This window comes from Sabethes cyaneus, chromosome 3 (genome assembly GCF_943734655.1).
Source record: "Sabethes cyaneus chromosome 3, idSabCyanKW18_F2, whole genome shotgun sequence".
NCBI classification, from domain to species: Eukaryota; Metazoa; Arthropoda; class Insecta; order Diptera; family Culicidae; genus Sabethes; species Sabethes cyaneus.
In genome coordinates, this window is record NC_071355.1 from 45,270,647 (window position 1) to 45,286,946 (window position 16,300).

Below are 16,300 nucleotides of genomic sequence, written 5' to 3' on the forward strand. Positions count from 1 at the left end.
CTGATTGCAAGGAAAATTGTGCCATCCAAAGTGCGCAATCACTCATAAAAATGCTATTGTATTGTCAATTGCAAGGAAAATTGTCCAATCAATAAGTGCGCAATCGCTCATAAAAGTGCTATTTTAGCTTAAATCGTTTCGGTCTCTTCGGTGCACTTATTGCTTGGAAGATAACGAAAAAGTGCGCCGAAGATACCGAAACGATTTAATGCAAAATAGCACTTTTATGAGCAATATCGCACTTTGAATGGTACAAATTTCCTTGCAATTGACAATATTTATCCAGCTTTTTACGCGCTATAATGGCGGACGCTATAAATTGTGTTTGTAATATGCGTACAATCCTTTTGACAACTCTGCATCCATCAAAACTGGGCACTCTACTCCTGTAAGGCAGTGTTGCTCTTTCTTTCGTTTACGTAAAAGAAGGAGAGCAATAGTTTTGTTTACATTTCGCGTATTTTTGCTCTCCTTCTTGGGCGTAAACGAAAGAAAGAGCACGGTAGTGTTGCAAGAGAAGAGTGCCAGATTTGATGTATGCAGAGTTGTCAAAAAGATTGTACGCATATTACGAACACAATTTATAGCGTCCGCCATTATAGCGCGTAAAAAGCTGGATACAGTATTAAACCCTGTAAATGCAAAAAACCTACAGTATAAAACCCTGCAAATGCAAGCTTCTCCGCAACATGCATAACAGAGGGCGCTAGTGTGCAAACAAAATGTGTAGGACGATGGTTTTCGAAGAATTTTCTTCTATGTGTCATGTCAGTTCATCAGTGCTATTATACAACAGAAATGTTGCTTGGGCTGTTTTTATGATATCTTCATATCTTCAGTGTATTGGTAAGTACAGGATAATAATTATTTAAATATGTATTTGCGTAGTACTTGCAAAATTACTTCAGGGTATAGTATAATATCAACTAGGTTGACCCGTCGTGGCTAGCCACGATACCAAAACCTTTGAAAATGTAATATGGTTTACAATTAAAAAGAATGTATTAAGAATTGTTAATGAAACAACTTTAAAATTGGCAACCTTCTATTAATTAAAACACGTGTAATCTACAAGCGAAGCAAATGGGGCTTAGATAAAAGGGCAAACATGTACCAGTTGTGAGAACCATGCTGCGAGGGAGAACATTTCGAAAAAGTTTTCAATTTTATAACCAAGACAAAGTTTAGGTTCGGTTTCGCCAAAACAATGATTGGCAGAAAATGTTAATTGCGCTATAAAGGGCAGACCAAAGGTAAGTCGCTTAGAATATTGAGGCAGGCTCAATTTAGGGAACAGCTGACCTCATTGATTGCAATTGCGGTACATTCATTTCACAGTTTATGGCACACTGTGGCCCACCTTTTTGACATTTGAATTTTGAAATGTTAGAAATTGGCAGCCCTGCCAATGTTTGTTACACTGAAACAAGAATCATGGTAATGGTTACCATATTAGAGGGTAAATTTAAAAGGACACACCAGTGAATTTTTGCAGAAAAGACTTCTGTTTAGCTTAAGCAGTGTTCTGGTCAAAATTACTATGCGTTACTTTCGGCATTACTCCGATACGTAACAGAAATAACAGAATCGTAGTCAAAATTACTAGACATGACCGTGAAAGTTGGTAAAATTATCTGAGAACATATTAGTTGTACTAGAATCATGGGAAATTTGAATAGCTTTTTCATGGTACTTACAAAAAGCATGCGTTTTCTGCAAAATTGTGCGAGGTACTATGGTTTTTGTTTCAGAGTAATGTCAAAACGATCAAACGGTCAATCTGAGCGAAGGCGAATTTGACAGGTTCCACATGATCAGCACCTCGGCAGCACAGTAAGGCACAGACTGAACAAAATTTCCATAAAAGAGGTGAACGGAATGTTCTCAGTGACTTACCCTTGCCAAAAAACCTTGCCAAGTAGATTTAATTTGATTTCAATAGGCCAGGCAGCGAAAATCATTCATTATTGTTTATTAAGCCGAATCGTCTACACCCTTAAGAATGAATGCACGAGAATGGAAAAAAACAACCAACCAGGTATAGTGAAGGGAACCAGGCAGTTAATATATTTTCCACTTTTCTATCTCCTTTAAATTTTACCTATTTCTACTTTTCTATCTCCTTTAAATTTTACCTATCAAATGTAAGCCTTAAGAACAAAAAGAGAAATCTCGAATTCTTATTGAAAAATGAGTTAAACAAGAGTAAATGAATAGGAGAGTAGGATGACTTGAATTTCTATTGGAAAATAGGTAAAACAAAGTTATCTCTCTCGCACTAATTAGACATAAATATTTAAAATAATTTAATTTACTTGTAAATTATTTACCTAAACTATAAAAAAACGTATAAATAGGTTAGCTTTGGAAAACAAAAGTCAGTACTTGTTAGTTATTCAGACGAACGCAAGGTCCCTCCAGTGTTTCCTTTTTCCGAATTAATTCTATCAAAAGGTAAACTATATTTGGAATATTATGTTCCTATTTCATTATATTCTTAGGCAAACGGAAACGTGGGCAAAGTTTTGTCGCAAACCGTCAATCAGCAAAGGTAGTCCAATTTGTTCCCTACATTTTCATGAATCCGATTTTTTCAATGCTGATAACAAACGTCAAGGGTTAATACAACAGAGCATGAATGAAAAATTATGACAATTATAAATTAATTGTTTTTAGTTTATTCCTGCACGCTACTGAAATGTCAAACTTTTGAAATGTGTACTTTTGCTTCTTTTCGGATATATATGAGATTTTCTCGATAACAAATACGATGAAAAGATGACGAAAAAATTATAAAAAGATGATCATAATTGAGAAATGACGAAAGAACGATGAAAAGACAGTAATAACAAATAGGACGATAGGTAAAAATTAAACAAAAGTAAAAAAAAACGATAAAAGATGATAACAAAATAACGAAGAAAAGACGACAAAATGATATCGAATAGACCATAAAACACAAAGAAATACCAGAAAAAAGCGACTAAAATGTCAAAAGCATACGTTCAAAAATGAAGAATAAAAGACAAATGAAGAAAAAGACAATGAATAGGCGGTGAGACAACGAACAGACGACGAAAAAGTAATGACAAGTAGGCGAAAGGAGGATGAACAATTTTATCTTTGTTCATCCTCCTTTCACCAAAAATACGACACGACAAAAAAACAATAAAAAAGACGCTAAAGAAGCGACGTCATGCCAAAAAAGATTATCAAAATGACCAGAAGTCTATAATGTAGAAAAAATTATCAGGAGACGATAGAAAGGCGGCAAAACAGCGACAAGAAATGCCGAAAAACACTATTAAGTGTCAGCGAAAAAATAGAGAAAAATGCCACACATATGTCGGATAAACTTTCAACTAATCTAAAATTTGATTGAATTTTGTCTCATCTTCATTTTGAAACGAATCCCGATTATTTGTTCCGCCAAGGTTGGTAACGCTGCCAGCCAATCACACGCTTCTGCATGTCGCCCAGCACGGTAAGAGCTGTACCTAGCTTGTGTGTATTACCTACTACAGCTTTGGTAAATGGTACATCCCCTCTACTTTCCAGAAAATTGAGAGACTTCCAAGCTTTCAGTCGTTTGTTCTATTTCGTGGCGTTGGTCTATCACGATTGTTTCGGTCCGTATTCACATTCATTTCTTTCACGTACTATTATTTTTTACGGAAGGCTTCTGTGTCACCAGAGGACTATCTTCACAATACTGTTTAGCGTCCCCCATTGACATGAGAACGATGATTCCCCCTTTCCTGTGAGTATACGTCCTAAGTTTTCACCGGGGATATTTACCCGATCTCCACTAAGGTTGCTCGTATCCTAGCTCAGACCTACCACGTGAAGGTAGGACTAAAAATTGCTGGATAAGAGGCTAAGAACTAACTATTTGGTTTATTTTATACATGTGCACAAGGCACCGACTGTACGCATTATCCAGTCGTTTACCAACCTAGTATCAATAATCATATATTTTATTCAGTCATAAGAATGTATTTTTTCAGTCAACAGAATGTATTTTTAATGTTTTATTCTATATTGCAGCATGAATCGGACGGGCGAGTCAAGCTCAAGATCACCGTCCTCACATCTGATGTGGTCTCTGGATCCAAGTCACCGACCATTTCGGTCGCAGCGACACTTTCGCTCGTTTCCCCGCTGGCATCCTGAGAGCGCTAATAGCTCAGGAAATGGTAGTTTCAATCCCTACATCGGAAACCGACACGGTTTTCATCATAGAGGAGCTAATAACTATGCAACCGCCAATGATGGCAATGATGAAAGGTTTCTTAATGCACATGAAATGGTTGAAACTCCCATCGATTATTTCAACCGACTTGAACCGAATGTTCCGGAATATGAGGGTTCTAATAACCGAGGCATGCGCTATAATAATGGAAGTGATTTGCCTGGTTATGAATCTGGCAGACAAGCCCCGCCTCCTACTGGTCCGGGCGAATCGCGTGGTTATCGGGGTTATCTTCTTCCAAGCCTATTATCTAGCTTGAACCGTGTGATTGAAGATACCAGTTCGGACCGAGGAGCAACCCAGGTTTGTCCATGCGAAAGTGTATCAATGGGTTGCATTCAACTAATCGCTTTCTATTTCGATTTTCAGGAAATGATCGAACACAACACGTTTCCGCACAAATATAAACGTATGCGTCGTGCCAGCGAAACTGATGAGGACAGCGAAAAGTGCACAATCTGCATATCCCAATTCGAGATTGATAATGATGTGAGGTAGGCATGTCAACAGTTTCAACTTCCCTTTAATTCTTATCATCTATAATCGATACTGATTAATTATAATCAAATTTTAGACGTCTTCCGTGCATGCATTTATTCCACAAGGACTGCGTCGAACAGTGGTTGGTGACTAATAAACACTGTCCCATTTGCCGCGTCGATATCGAGGTTCACCTTACCAAAGACTACAGCATATGACAGCCGGAAGGGGACCAAAATCGATATAGAGCGATATTTTATATTTAGAGTATTTAATAAATTAATCTTAAAAAAAATTAAATTGTCGATATCATTATTTGAAAAATGAGAGGTACCTTAATGCTTCCAACATTATTATTCTAGCTTCTATTCTTTTTTATGGGAAGTTCGTGGCCAACCTGCTGAACAAGGTTTCTCCAGTTAACTCGGTTGTGGGCTATCGCTCCCCAACTCCTCGGACACCGAGTACACTCCCCCCGAATCTGGCTCCACCTGGTCTAACCATCTTGTTCGTTGCGCTTCTGGTCATCTTGTTCCAACCGGATCATCTTTGCAGGGTAGTTGTCCGGCATTCTTGCAACATGCCCTGCCCATCGTATCCGTCCAGCTTTAGCCACCTTCTGGATACTGGGTTCGCCATAGAGCTGTGCGAGTTCATGGTTCATCCTCCGCCTCCATACTCCGTTCTCCTGTACGCCACCGAAGATCGTTCTTAGCACTCGTCGTTCAAAAACTCTGAGCACTCGCTGGTCCTTCTCGAGCACTTCCATGTTTCATGCCCGTAGAAAACAACCGGTCTAATAAGCGTCTTGTACAGGGTGCACTTTGTACGGGGACTTAGTCTGCTCGACCGCAATTGCTTGTGGAGCCCATAGTAAGCACGACTTCCGCTGATAATACGCCTCCGAATCTCACGGCTGGTATCATTGTCCGCCGTTACCAGTGAGCCAAGGTAGACAAATTCATCGACTACCTCAAACTCATCGCCTTCGATCAATATACTACTGCCCCAGCGGTGTCGTTCGGCCTCGGTCCCGCTGGCCAGTATGTACTTTGTTTTAGACGTATTTACCTTTGACCCAATCTTTTCTGCTTCGCGCTTTAGTCTGGTTTACTGTTCAGCCACCGCCACAGATGTTCTGCCGATAATATCCATGTTATCGGCAAAGCAGATGAATTGACTAGATTTAGTGAATATCGTACCCCGCGTGTTGTTATCCGCTCGGTTCATAACACCTTGTAGCGCAATATTGAACACCAGGCATGAAAGACCATCACCTTGACGAAGCCCTCTGTGTGATTCAAATGAACTTGATAATCCACCCGAAATCCGAACATAGCACTGCACAGTGGGGCGACTCCATACAAATGCTGGCCAAGCAAAAAAATCTCTTTAAATCAAGGATAATATGTGGTTCTTAAGTAATTTGGGGGTGCTGAGCCCGAATTTCAGGTTTATTTTGCATTAGAACGTATATTTTTTTGTGTTAGGGAGAATTTTCAACTATTTTTCAAGTATTTTTAAGTATAATAACGTATAAGAAATGAGGGTCATTTGGAAAAATATTGCATATGGATTTTTATGGGATAAAACATTATATAAAACAATACAAAGCAAGTATGAGCTTTAATAATCAACACAAAATCCAAACAAGTTAATATTAATCAAAAATCAAAACTTTTCCCCTTATTAGTTTTCTTAATCTTCTTTATCTCCATCTTCTTTTTCTTCTTCTTCTTCTGCAGAATCACTCGTTTCACATTTCGTCTTCAATAGTAATATAGCGTTCTCAGAAAGATTTTTCTAATTACATTTTTCCGTTTCGAAGAAGTTATAAGCTTTATCCGGAGAAATAAGAAGACGAATAATTCTATCACGATTTGTATTTTCACACTTATTTTTGCATGTAAAATATTGTCTTTTATTTTTATCACTATTTTTAACTTAAAGCAATAACCTTATTTTCGTGAGGGTCAATACCGGTGTAGTGGACCGTGGTTCAATTCCCAACCCCGCAGAAGTCACGAATGACCCGAGTTGTTAAAGTGACTATAATTAAACAAAAAAAACTTATTTTTGTGCTTCTTCTGTCATTCGTCCTATCAGCAATATTGTTGTCTAGATTCATTTATGACCGCGAATTCTTTGCATTGCAGTGGACGTATTCTACGAGGACTATACGCTGACATAAAGGTTTTTGGTATACAAACAATAAGTTTCGAATTTTTCTGAAATAATGTGTTCAAGAACTTGCAATAAGTAAATTTCTCAACCTTTTAATTAATTTCATATCTATACCCGTGATTTCAGAACTAATACCAGGATTGGTATAAGTTCAAGCTGTATTTCCGTCATTACTATGGCTGTATCCTCCAGATTTCCTCCAACCTCTAAAATCTAGTCAATATGCAATATGAACCATACATTCGAAGCAGGTTATCCAACCATGTAAAGGAGATATTCCATAATTGAGATATCCTACGTTTACTTTGAGTGTTTGCCTTTTGTCTATATTGTTGAATTCTGATATAGTAGCCTTACAAACGTAACATCTGTGCTCTGCGCTACTCTGCGCTAAATGAGACTATATTCATTTGAAAGATCATTTTTTACGCTAACTTTTACCGGTAGTGTCAATAGTGGCGAACCTTGGCTTCAAAACTTTTAAGCGTGTTTTACGCGAAAATATGGCACTTTTTTAATGATAATTAAAATTGTGGCATATTATGATAAAATTACTGCAAACTCAATTAATGGGCTTTATTCAGCACTATTTTTTGAAGAACTTTTCCTTAGACACTGTTGAAATCCGAGCTACCATTAGACCTCTAGGATTTTTTGAAGTATTGGGTTATTTTTCAAAAAACGCTAAAACATGCTGAGATTGCATACTTTCAAGATTCATAGAAAATTCAAATTTTGTCATATTGATCTAAAATTTTGGATTTGAACACTTCAATAGTATAGAATCACAGGAAAAATACAACGGAGAGTCGAAATGAACTTTCATTTTTTGGCTGCTGGCCAGCGATTCCCCACTGTGCACTGGGTAGCATCCATCGAAGATTTAATCAGTTTGATGAGCTTCCTGGGGAAGCTGTTTTCCATAGCTCTTTCCGGTCGATGGTATTATATGCGGCTTTGAAGTCAACGAATAAATGATGCGTGGGAACTCTGTATTCACGGCCCTTTTGGAGGATTTGCCGCAGTGTAAATATTTGATCCGTTGTAGACCGACCTTCGACGAAGCCGGCTTGATAAGTTCTCACAAATCTATTCGCAATTGGTGATAGACGGCGGAAAGCCATAGGCCATAAGCTTCCGCCTCCGAATCTCATGGCTGGTGGGCTTGTTCGCCATTACCAGTGAGCCAAGGTAGACAAATTCGTCGTCTACCTCAAACGCATCGCCGTCGATCATTGCATGTATTCATGCTTGTAATCATTCGATTCTTCATGAATATATGCTATATGCAACATATATACATGCTACATGCGTTGTATGTAACATTTATCAAAGTAGTAACATTGCATACGTTCAATTCTCAAAAGATTGTGCATTTGAAAACAATTTAACAAAATCAAGAACACAAACTAATGCTTTCCTGCTACCTTTTTTTTTGTCGGAAGATTTGACCACTGCGACCATTATTTTGATCTATTGTGATGTATCCCCGTTTTATTATAGCTATATTGTCAAGATGTCGCACCACTATCAGGAGCGATCGTCATTGTTTGACTAATAGCACTTGTCCAGGCCGGTGATGCACTTCGGATGAAGTGCACTACTGCGCTGAGAGTTGTTCTCCAAATATCAGAGGGTTCTAACAGTCCTTTGTCGAAGAACCTTAATGTTTTATTATGAATTGCCGGACATTGGCATAACAGATGTTCCGAGTCTTCTTTTTCTATGACTTCAATACTATGTTATTCTTATTTTAAGCCTAGTATCCAGCTGAAAAGAAAATAGCTCAAGAAAAAATCTTGGTATTTACCGAAGAAATTTTGACAACTGCAAGGCAAGCAATTATCTGTCATTTTTTCTTGTGGTAATAATTGCGCCGGATATTATTCCGTACGGAAAAGTGACGTTTCAATTCACTGGCATGTAAAACTGCGCCATCTGAAAGTAAAACAATATTTCTTGTGAGGTGCATACTGGTAAAGAAATCGCAAACGGAAAATCTTTTCTTCAGCATTTCTTGGCCTATCTTTTTGCCCATTTCTTTTCAGGTCGATACTAGGCTTTATGTTGAGATATTTCAGATCGCGTTGGTAAATCAGCTTTGCAACTAAATCATGGAACAACACGTTTCACATAAACCACATTTTGATTAATTGTGGTTTTTACCATCAAAGATTGAATGTGTCCTTGATATAACATCTGACTGTTTAAGAAAACACGCTACAACATTTCTGTGTGATTCAGACATCATCCCACACCTGACTCGGAAGGGGTTTTAGCTACCATTCTCATAAGAGCTTCGGAAGAAGTAAATGTAGGTAAAAATATACTCAACGGGACATGCGGTTTCGCGCTTTACATTGAGTATGCGCTACTTTGACAGCTTCTGATGGTCAATTATAGCTTGATTAAATCGTAGGCTATCCCTAATCTCACATACCAAATCACCATTAAGAATGCTCCATCAATCTCAAACGGTTGACATTTGCTTCAAATATTGTTTTAAAAGCAAATTTTTTGTTCCTGCGTGTAGGACTTGTTGAAATTAATATCGTATCATGTGACAACCCATCAAATTGCAGATCCGATTGTGCCCATCTGACCCACTGCCGAAAATCATTGTTACCTTCACTACACGTGTTGTAGTCTGGATTTTTTTTATTTAACAGCTTGCTAGGATCTAGCGTTACGTGTTTGAATTTGGTTTTAGTTTTCAAAAAGGTCGCATAATCAACCCGTTTTGCATGACTTTCTGAAAGCTAGAGGTAGAAAATTTCTACATTTCTAACATTTAATGTTGGTTTCTATAGCAAATCTAGTTAACTTCTTTTAGTGGCTCATGTTGAGTTTGTTGGTTTTGCAATTTGCTTTTCGCCGTTGTCAACAGGTAGCGCTGCAATATTAGAACGTTAAATGGTTTGTGCTTCGACTTAATGCTAGTTTTTGACTCTTGCCGATAGAGTTACTCGATACCGGTGGGAAATTCTATTGGAAAATTGCAACATTTTGAATTTGCAACTTCTGTAACTCTCGCACGTACGTTACTGTAATGTTTCTTCCTATTTGTAAAAATACCTTGGATTGTACATTGTACTTAGAAAAACCAGTGGATCTAATGTCAAAGAAACATCAATACAATATGTTCCAAGCACGGTACTACAAAGATTATAGATTACAGAAGCGACAAGGCACTCAAAAATCGCTGAATTTTGAAACATAACGGAGAGTTAGGGTTTATTTCTAATTCCCGTCGTAGTAAGGAAATCCACTCTAATTTCCATCATTTCTTAGGTGGATTTAATGAATACTCCAAAAGTTCTTGTGCTGATTTGACTCAAACACACTTACCTTCCGATCCGTGTACTTTGAATTCACTAAAAAGCGATTAGTAAAGCATTTTATTGAAATTACGCAACTGACTTTATTTCTTAAATTCATCGTACCGTTTTAAAATCCGTCCATCACAGTTTTTCATCGCCTGAACTAAAAATAACAATAATGTTTACGAAGCTTGCGCGCATGTATTTGTGTAGGATGGCATGACAAATGTTATTCTGCAAAATTTCTGCTGGTCATGCAAGTCTTTCTAGCTGCAGAATAATGACAATGCGTTGCGTGAGTTATTTTCATTTTATGAATGACGGAAATTAAAACGATTAGTCGATATTTTCTTTTTCGTCGCACGAAATAACGTAAATTTGGCTGCTAGGAATTCTTTGATGAAAAAAATCATTTAAATAGAACTCAGCTCACTTTGATTGATCGCGTATGATAGTCAACAAATTAAAATATTAGAGAATAACTAATTTTGCATTGTGTGCCATAAAAATGGCGGACATTTTTAATAGTTTGAGTTGGATAGGACGGGAATAGGCAATTACGACGAAGCAGCAACATACCCTACCTTTATTTGATGGTACTCTCCGTTTTGATTTAAAATTTAGCGATTTTTGAGTGCCGTGTCGCCTCTGTAACCTATAGTCTCTGTAGGTTTCAAGTGACCTATTATCACATTGTCCGAAAGAGTTAATTTTAACTGCAAAAGTTGGTGGTTGGAACCAATTCGAACAAAAAATATAATAAATATCAACCAATGTAAATTTACTTACATTTAAATAACGCGAGAATAAAGCTGAGGCGATACTGAACAAATTTGAAACAAAATCTAAACACAAAAAAAGATAAACGGTTCAAAACAAAAATAACCAGAATATTCCCAATATAGATATAAAGAATAAAAGAATTTATATAGTTAGGAACTCAATGATAATTTGTCGTACCGCATATGTCATTTTGTTATGAAAAATTGCGCAGTTTTTTTTAAACAAACAAATGGATGCCGTTTAATGTAATCAAAATGTAATGAATAAATTAATTATGCTCTGCTTAACACAATAATACAAAACGAGTTTATTATCCAATGGAACCAATCTGTAGTACGACATTTGATTCCATCCATTGCTGGCTATCCGAAATATAGTTTATCGTGTTGAAATACTATATTTAATGACTCAATGACTCAACAAGTTAGAATAGATGAGCTGCATCTAGCTAATAAATGACCTGGAATAAATTGAATCAGTTTCCCGAATGCAAAACCAAAACTCTAACCGATGGTAACCTCATAATATTACTCACCATCACGCTGTCGCAATTCTATATCCCATACTGGATGAACCGGTCCGGCTCAGTTTACCAATTATTCACCCATGATCCTAACCTCAGGATATGTACTTGCTACCAACCGTACACTCGGATGCTGGACAAAAACCGCAACCGAGCGATCCGGTTAGGTTCAAATCAACCAAGTTAACTAACCCCAATCAGAAAATGTAAAATAAATTTTCATGAAACATCACAACATAATCGTCATATAAAACTAACATCATTATAATCATCCCCGTCATCACCATCATCGTCCGAATCAACGCCGGAGGTGCAGCCAGGAACCAGCGCCAGCGGTTGGTACGATGGATGGTACCAACATCATCGTTCGGGGTTCGGTTAACGACTGGAAGCTAAATGGAACATGGACAGAGTAGAACATTAAATGAGAAAAAAAACTATCTCTTACTATGCTAAACTTTAGCTATGAATGTGTAAATATATAGGTACCTTTATTTTTGGCGTTTTTGGTCATTTGCATGATGGAGCTTTGCCTAGGTCTGGGGTGATGCTAGACAAAATCAAGCGAGCGTTTTGTCCAGTGTTGTTTGGTCGTGCAATGCCTTTTCACTCAGCTCAGTTCCGTTTGATCCGATCCGAGTGGATCCTGCGGAAATAATCGGATCAGCAATTTGGGAAAAAGGGGAATTATCGAAACCTACCGAACTGTAATTTGATCATGAATATTGAACCCAATAATGGTTTTATTTAGCTATAGATACAGGGTGTCCCAGCTTAACTACCAGTCGGTTGGTAACGTATAACTTTCAAATTGACTAACCCACGCTGTCGCGTTTGTTCCCTTTTAACAGACTAAAAGTGAACTCAGTTCGACAGTTCGACGGATGGCGCCTCGAATTTAGTAAGTCGGTTCCACTGCGAATGCCCATCGCAGATTTATTTGGTTTAGATTTATTTTTTTATAACGCTATCTCACGGCACTTTCGTCAATGTTTATTTCAGCAAAATTCGCTATTCTAGCACACGAGTGCGTGCGTGTGCGGGTGGATTCGATGACCCTCGAGCAGGGTGTGGCCGGCGGCCGCGTTCACGTGTGGCATCAATCAATGCCGCAGCCACAGCCGCAGCCGCTGAGGCTTCGTGAATTCGGCTGCTGAAAAAGCACTTTCGACATACTGTTTGAACAACCGCAATGGTTTATGTGTTATTTGAAAACATATTTCGTTTTAGGAAAACCTCAACGCGCCACCAGAGCCGAAAGAGTGGTTCTTTTTGGTACGAACGCGATTATTTTTTGGTCGAGGGAAACTATAAACAGAGGCCACCGGAAAGCCGCAAATTTCTGTCGATTCACGCCGGTTGGTTATTAGTTCGTAAATATGGTCCCGGACCAAATAATTTAACCGCATCATATGTGTGTTGCATTCTGGCCATCAATTGGAAAACCCCAGCCGAGCGTAAATTTGAATTTACAAAGTTGTTAGAAACATAAAAATGTGCTACAAAAATTCAATTTTTGGTTATTGAACATCACCTTTTAATTTTTTAATATTCTTGTACTGTTGCACAACTTCGCACTTGTAGATTTATAAGTCGCTACTCAACTTTACCAGACTTTTCTGAGGAAAAATCCGTGGTTTTATCACTGAAGAAAGGGTTACACTTTCGTTTCAAAATCATCGTTTAATCGTTTAATCAAATTTTAGCTTAAATAAAAATTTATCCGACATTTGTGCTTCATTTGCATCTAGTTCTGGTTAACTAGTATTCGTTTTTGCTGAAAAGTGTAAATTAATTTCGATATCTACTGCCTGCGTCTAATATACTAGAGTTTCTTTCAACATGGATGGACTCCGCTTCAGTACCTCTCAATTAATCAATCACTCTTTATCGGTGTTTTTTCGGTTCGGTGGTGGTTCAGCAGTTCGTTATTTTTAACATCTGTTTTTCTGACATCGTTACATCGTCTTTTTGTCTCTTTACAGCGATTTGTTGTTACTCTTTATTGTCTTTTGTTGCGTTTTCGATTGCTTTTGATGGCGCTTTTTTGCCTTCATTTAAAGTTTGTTTTAGCATTTCTTGTTGCTGTTGTGCTATCGTTTAATCGTCTCTTCTGCATCTATTTCTAGTCTTTTTGTCGTTTTTTTATTATCTATATTGACATTTTTAGTAACTTCTTAGGCGTTTTTCGGCGTCTTTTCGTCGTAGTTTTGTCGTCATTCGTCTCTTATTTTCATTGGCTTGTCATTATTTTTTCGTCATCTTTTCGTTATTCTTTTGCCGCCTCTTCGCCGTCTTTTGGTCGTCTATTTACAGTTCTTTCGTTATTTTTTCTTGTTATCTCTTTGTTGTTTTTCGACACGGTTTCGTAATCTTTTTGTCGTCTTTTCATGGTCTCTTCGGAATCTTTACATCACGTTTTCATCGTTTGTTTGTCATTTGTTGACCTCCCTTTTGCGTTGTTCGTTACTTTTCTCAGCAGCTTTTACCATTTTTGGCGTAACTTTGGTTGTTGTTTTGGTACCTTAATTTTAGCACCGTCATGTTTTCGATTTTGTTTTTCGTTTTTTGTCATCTTGTCATTGTTTGCCGTTTTTATAGTTTTTTCATCACATTTCTGGCACCTTTACTCGCCGTCATGTTTGTTGTCAAGACAACCAAAACTGCCACGAAAGACAATCTTTAAGCTTGTCGCAGTGGCCTTCTAACCCAATGCGCTTCTGGCATATAGGCAACCAAAACGTTGTTTATTTCTGTCGTTTCCTCGTTCTTTTGTCGTCTGTGCTATATTCGTCGTACTTTTTTATGCTTTTTGTCGTATTTAATTTTGTTGGTCTTTTACCGGCTCGTCCGGCGTTTTTTTATGTTATCTCTAACGTCTGTTCGTCATTTTTGAAACTCTTAAATGTCTTTAAGTTTTTTTTGTTTTAATTGTCGTTTTTTGTCATGCTTTTTGATGTTGCTTTAGTGTCTTTTTGTTTTAATGTTGTCTTTTCAACGCCCTTTTGCCATCTTTTCGTCATCTTTGTGATGTCTTTTCTTCGTATTCGTCGCCTTTTTGTTATTTTTTGTTCGTTTTGTTGTTTTTTTGGCGTCTTACATTGTTTTTGTCACTTTTTAGCTATTTGTTATTATATTTTATCGTCTGTTATTGTGTTTTCGGCAAATCGCTTTTTTGGCGTTTTTTCGATGATCTTTCATCGTAATTTTTATTGTGTTTTCGACTTTTCTTCACGTCTGTTTTTTGCTATTTATTGTTGTTTTTTCGACGGCTTTTTCTTCGTTTTTTTATCATCTTTTCAACATCTTGTGTCGTCATTTTGCAATTTTTTTTTTATTTTTTGTCTGTTGCTAGTGGTCTCTAGTTGTTGTCGCTTGCTGTTCTTGATGATGATTTAGCAGCCAAGGGGCGGGGTGACTCTTACCGCATCAAGAAATATCCCTCTCCATTGTACTCGGTCCTGGACTACTCGTCGCCAATTTGTTGCGCGTCTTGACACACGCAAATCGGTTTAAACCTTTTTTTTACGAGTAGGGAAATCTGCTGAGCGCCTTAAAAGATACGGCCGGCGTAATTCAGGGTGTGGGGTTCCCGGCTCCCCTAATGGGACGTGAGGATACAGACCGCCTAAAACTCTACTCGACTCTCCAGCCTCAATCCCCCCTGGCACCATCTTATCGGTATTACTTCAGGGAAGGGCTATTGTGCTTAACGCACTCTCCCAAGTAGCATACGTTGTCACAATTGAGTCGCAGCGGCTGATATGCGACAAATTTAAATGTAAAACTTCGGTTACAGTAACATAAAAAATATAACAGTTGTTTAACCGAAATAGCGCAACTTATGTAACTAAATATGTTAACTTAAATAATAAACTGTTAACTTACATTAACAGTTACTCAATAACCAATATGTAACATGTATAGTTACAAAATGGTTACTATTGAAGTTACACATAAACAGTAAATTGACTTTCAATTGGTGGCAAATTAGTTATCTTGAAACTTTTATTGCATAGCGAAAACAATGCAGCAGGTTTTTTATTCCAATCTATGCCTGTCAACGTCGAGCAGTAAATTTAACTGTTGAATATACAAGACTGTATAAATTTCGCTTGTTATTTCAACACAAATTTTAATGCAGTTTCAAATTTATGGTGAAATGCATGATTCTAGCTTTGAAAAATTCACGCGCTCTTATTTAATCTAGCTTTTCGTTACTTACTACTTTGAAAAATTGATTTTTTGTAAAACAAATATGTACAAATATAAAAATTTTAATTTTAATTTACTGATTTTTTAAATTTATTCTTAGCAATAATGAATTAGTGGAGCATTCACCTAGAAATCATTAAAAAACAAATTGTGTTCGCTATCACTTAGTAAAATTCATAGCCATTTTGCCTTTGGTTTTAACTACTACACCATCTTCCGTAAAGTTTTGTATCGTTTTCGGCATATTGCAAGAAATGTTTTCAAGCAGATATTGTTCATAGACATCGGGAAAAGGTGTTTTTAGTGATTGTTGTGAAAAGAAAGTGTTAATTTAATATCAAAGAATAGTTTCAGTTTGAAGAAAACAGTTTACCAGCAGTGTTAATCATAGAAGGTTACATTTCAGTTACATTCTAGTTGCACGTAACCTTAGCCTTCGTCCTGGTTACGCTATCGGTTACGGTAACCAATATTAAATCTATTGCGGTCATTTATTTCTGATGTCGTCATTTTTAAGTTACACTGTAACCTATTTTCATTGCC